Source organism: Schistocerca piceifrons, chromosome 8 (assembly GCF_021461385.2).
Source record: "Schistocerca piceifrons isolate TAMUIC-IGC-003096 chromosome 8, iqSchPice1.1, whole genome shotgun sequence".
NCBI classification, from domain to species: Eukaryota; Metazoa; Arthropoda; class Insecta; order Orthoptera; family Acrididae; genus Schistocerca; species Schistocerca piceifrons.
In genome coordinates this window covers 101,429,146-101,434,761 of record NC_060145.1, presented here as the reverse complement: position 1 = coordinate 101,434,761, position 5,616 = coordinate 101,429,146, and the positions used below count along the sequence as shown (strand labels likewise).

The window sequence follows — 5,616 nt, the reverse complement described above, 5'->3', positions numbered from 1 at the left end:
CCTTCCAGACACACGAGCAATATCAACCCGATACTCCAACTCGTTCCACACTCTCTGTAGCATATCAGGCGTAACAGTTTGGATAGCTGCTGTTTTTTCTCGTTTCAAATCATCAATGGTGGCTGGAAGAGGTGGCCGAAACACCATATCCTTAACATACCCCCATAAGAAAAAATCGCAGGGGGTAAGATCAGGGCTTCTTGGAGGCCAGTGATGAAGTGCTCTGTCACGGGCTGCCTGGCGGCCGATCCATCGCCTCGGGTAGTTGACGTTCAGGTTTCATAGCTAACCTCTTTCGTAGGACTCTCCATACAGTTGATTGTGGAATTTGCAGCTCTCTGCTAGCTCTGCGAGTCGATTTTCCTGGGCTGCGAACAAATGCTTGCTGGATGCATGCTACATTTTCATCACTCGTTCTCGGCCGTCCAGAACTTTTCCCTTTGCACAAACACCCATTCTCTGTAAACTGTTTATACCAACGTTTAATACATCACCTATCAGGAGGTTTAACACCATACTTCGTTCGAAATGCACGCTGAACAACTGTCGTCGATTCACTCTGCCGTACTCAATAACACAAAAAGCTTTCCGTTGAGCGGTCGCCATCTTAGCATCAACTGACGCTGACGCCTAGTCAACAGCACCTCAAGCGAACAAATGTACAACTAAATGAAACTTTATAGCTCCCTTAATTCGCCGACAGATAGTGCTTAGCTCTGCCTTTTGTCGTTCCAGAGTTTTAAATTCCTAAAGTTGTGGTATTCTTTTTTAATCACCCTGTAGTTTAATTTTACATAACTTTGACGCAGGGCTTATGTAACGCCATAGAACAGACGTGAATAGCCCCCCCTCTCCACCCCCACCCTCTCCCAGAAAAAAAAAAAACAGTTGTGTCAGTTGATTTGGAGTCTTGTGGTCAGACGACAGAATATATGCGTGTGTTTACAAGATGACGCTGCATTGGTTTTGCATGGGGTAAAGGTGGCAACATTGACTCACATGTCGTTCAGTGCACCCATGTCACGTTGTTTACGAACAGAAAAGAAGGAAATCAACATTATTCAGCGTGTCTGTTTATTGTTTCGCCGGCCGTTGTAGCCGAGCGGTTCTAGGCACTGCCTAGAATCCTGCGAATCCTGCCTCAGACATTGATGTGTGTGATGTCCTTAGGTTAGTTAAGTTTAAGTAGTTCTAAGTTCTAGGGGACTGATGACCTCAGATGTTAAGTCCTATAGTGCTCAGAGCCATTTGAGCCATTTTATTTCTTGTTTCCACTGCTTTATGATCACTTCAAACATACAATTTATCACGCTGTGGACCTGTATTGACACTAAACGACGACGAGCAAGATATATGCACGGAAGTTGAGAATTTGGGAATGCCTATTAAAATAAACAGTAAGCAGATGCCGCAGCAAGAACACAAATTATATATGGAAGGAAGAGGCATGTTTCATGTAGGATGTTTATGAATGTGGCCTCTTGGAGTTCCGTGGGCAAAACTATCCGCCATTCACAAAGTCTTTTCTCGAAACGTATCCCACTGCAGTTCGTTGAACACCTCATGATGACTAAGCAAATTCGTGAATAGGTGTGCTGCTCTTCTTTCAATCTTTTCTATCTCTTTGCATTATACCTCTGTGGTACTCAACCATCTTACCAGACACAAGTTCGTAGAAAGTGGTATAAGCGTCGTACGGTGTAACATATGGTTCTTTCTCACTGGAGACCAACAGTGTGAGGTGGCACAGAAATCAGCACCCTGGACTCGTATTCGGGAGGATGACGGTTCAAATGCTCTTCCGACCATCCAGATTTAAGTTTTCTGCGATTTCCCTAAATCGATACAGGGAAATGCCAGTATCGTTCATGTGAAAGGGCACGGCCGATTTCCTTCCCCATCCTTGAAACAATTGAAGCGTATGATCCGTCTCTAGTGACCTCTATTTGGCGGGACGTTTAACCCAAATTTTCTTTCCTTCGAAATTACAGAAGTGCCCTTTTCTCGATCAAATTAGTGCATCGGCGCTTATGAACCCCTCACTACTTGTTCTGTGGAGATCTCGCACTGACGTAGTGCCTTGAAGAAGTGCATGGATAGCTACTGGATTCTTTTGGAGATGGAAACCGTTTAGCTATGTGGCCATAAGTGAAAATGCGGGTAGCTAACATAAATAAATTTTGGGACGCCATTGCGGTGCATTTATTGACAGTCCCCGTAATACAGTTAAAAATTATTCCGTTAAACATAAAGAACTTCTAAAATAACGTAAAACAGAGAATTTGGCTTGCTCAGAGATCGGGTCTGGAATGCATCCTAGCGTCGACTGAACAGGAATCCTTGATACACTTTGTATTACTTCGGAACAATTCGGATGTTGTCGAAAGACTAACAATAGTTATTTGTTTTCTGGTGTAAAATGTTTGATACATATTGGAACGGTAACAGCAAAGCTTTATCACACTCAGGCTCACTCCAACATTAATATGCCAAAAGTGGACACTAATAATTAACATTTAATATGGAAAATGTTCAACTTTTGTGGTTAAATGTTGTTGGGTTTGCGTCGTTTAGAATCGTGTAGGACTCACTCTCACGACATACATTTAATCAAATGGTTCAAATGGCTCTGAGCACTATGGGACTTAACATCTATGGTCATCAGTCCCCTATAACTTAGAACTACTTAAACCTACCTAACCTAAGGACACCACACAACATACATTTAATCCCTCACACCACTGGCATACGTCGGTACCGTATGGCGCATCCACTACCGATGCCTACGTTCTAGTCGCTGGAACCGCCCCTCACTTATCACTATGGGAAGGTTCCCACATAGCGCACCGTGTTACGACTCCGCTTCGACTGTGATCCTGTCGTGACGCCTCGCGTGCATTCACACGTAATGTACCGTGTGCGAGCTGTGTTCAGTCACCAGTGGAGCAAATACACGAGGATGTTGTTGTTTTGGCTCTCGGGATTTATTTAGTTTTGTTGAGGAGAAAACAAGGGAGGGAAGCAAAGAATTGTAGTTACTAGGTTTACCCTCTATTCGGAGCTAGAAAAGAAGAGGGAGAATTCAAAAATGTTCAAATGTGTGTGAAATCTTATGGGACTCAACTGCTAAGGTCATCAGTCCCTAAGCTTACACACTACTTAACCCAAATTATCCTAAGGACAAACACACCCACCCATGCCCGAGGGAGGACTCGAACCTCCGCCGGGACCAGTCGCACAGTCCACGACTGCAGCGCGTCAGACCGCTCGGCTAATCCCGCGCGGCAGGGAGAATTCCAGGTGATATTTAATAAGCTCGCTGACTATTATTTACGCATTGTCGACATACGAAAACGACATCATTGTACCTGTTACATTTACGTAACACGTCACTAATTTTGCTGTTCTTCTCTGGCACTTGGGGTGGTTGATCAGACCCACTCCTGTCTCTTACAAAATCAATCAATGCAGTTTACAAATTGTTGTCAGCACGATCATGAGAGATGGAAGTCCATTGGCTTCTGTTTATCTGGACAATTCCCATCACGCCCCGCAGCCAATCGTGTAGAATGAGATTTTCACTCTGCAGCGGAGTGTGCGCTGATGTGAAACTTCCTGGCAGATTAAAACTGTGTCCCGGACCGAGACTCGAACTCGGGACCTTTGCCTTTCGCGGGCAAGTGCTCTACCAACTGAGCTACCCAAGCACGACTCACGCCCCGTTCTCACAGCTTACTTACGCCAACCGTGTAGTTTGAACGTACTAACGCAAGCCGTTCAGAAGTTATGACGATTTCATTTCACAGACTTCAATAATTATCACCTGTATCTAATTCGGTGTATTTTATATTCGAATTTATCATTGAACTACTCTTCAGAGACAGACAAATGTAAATATTGCGGTCGAAAGTTGAAAATTAGAGAATTACAAGCAATAATGCATCGAAATATATAGTGTACACAAGAATGTATCATAAATTCATGGTTATTACTTCACATCGTTCGGTTGCATTTTTAAATATATTTTACCTTTATTCCCACAACCAGCCTTATCCCAGCGATTACAATTATTCCAAATACCGTCATTATTTAAAGCTATAAAAATGCGAAAGTTTCATACGGGTTTCCTGGTTCTTAATAAATGCGAACTGCTGTAGTAAAAATTGCACACTGCAAATGAGGTGAATTCTTCTGAAAATGGTTGTCTAATCCCTACCTAACTGTCTGCGTAAAATGCACTAACCGCTTCGTCCTTTACCACGTGAAAAAGCTGTCGATTGTAACTGCTTCCAGCTCGGTTATAGGACGATTCAGCGGAAGCGGTATTTTTAGAGATTCCTTTTCTATTTTTTCCTTTTTCTTCGGCACTTTTAAAACTAACGAAATTTCCACCTGCGGCGATCACAAAGAACCGTCATTAGCCTCCCGCTCCGGGCGTTGCATTGCAGCAGGGTAACAGGTAAGGGAGGTGGAGGGGTGGGAGGGGGAGAGAGAGAGAGAGAGAGAGAGAGAGAGAGAGAGAGGCGATTGCTCGGCTAGCGACAAAGAGAGGTGGAGAAACGAGTGGATTCCGACGCCTTTTATGGGGGGCAAGACTCCCACATCCATTGCTGCGAGAGCTGCGTTCGCGCGCAACCGGCAGTTCCGTTTCGCTCCTGACGAAGTGCCGGCCAATAGATACCGGGACGCGACGGGACGAGCAGGCACGCGTACGGAACAAATTCACTTCATTTCCTGCCGCTATTCAAAAGTTACAAACGAGGCCCCGTGCACAAAAGCAAGCAATTTTTACTGCTCTAGCGAGGAGCCCTGTGCTGCTCCGACTAGAGGCGGGCACACACACACACAGCCACGGGATTCGCAGGGGGCGAAAAGTCGCACCGGAGCGGGAAGGAACGAAAAAAAAAAAGAAAAAGAAAAAGACGAGAGAGATAGCAGTGGAGGAAGCAGGTGGTAAAGCGCTAGCAGCAGAGGTGAATGAGGACAGACGAAGCATTTTGCCAGCCCCTCCCACTTTCCCACCCCGTATCTACTGCTGCCCTTAGCCCGAGCAACTACTCCAATGACGCCGGCGAATTAGGGTGCGTCGCGAAGCGGGGACAATCAGCGAGGCTTTTCGCAGACGACCTCGGCGGCGACCGACGCGGGCGGCGGTGCGTTCTACAGTAACTCCAGTTCTCCCTCCAGACGGCGGGATTGCGCGCCGGCGACAATAGTGCAGGAGGCCGGCTGGCGCCACTAGACCCCCACCCCCGCACTGGCGCCATTCGTTTCGTGCGACACGTAACGACTTTTCCGTCAGCGAAACTGCTTTCACGAGCTGCCGTCCTCACACGTGTCGGTCCATCCTCCCACTCACACAACCTGGACGATATTTCCATCGGTTCCGCGTATTCCGAATGCCGTAAAATACTCCTGGTCATCGAACTTACAATATCATGCAGGCGACGTGCGATTGATGTAAAATTCGCATCAAGTTTACTACACATAAAATAAGAAGACTGTTGTAGTTGTTGTGGCCTTTAGTCCTGAGACTGGTTTGATGGAGCTCTCCATGCTACTCTAACCTGTGCAAACTTCTTCATCTCCCAGTACCTACATCCCTCTGAATCTGCT

The 5,616-nt window shown here is 45.9% G+C and overlaps 1 non-coding gene across 1 annotated transcript; it reads right to left on the bottom strand.

Annotated features, from left to right (window-relative positions):
* Window positions 1-3,632: 3,632 nt before the first annotated feature.
* Trnas-cga lies at window positions 3,633-3,707 on the bottom strand. Its single transcript has one exon. It is a non-coding gene; the product is annotated as a tRNA-Ser (tRNA).
* Between the last annotated feature and the right edge of the window lie 1,909 nt (window positions 3,708-5,616).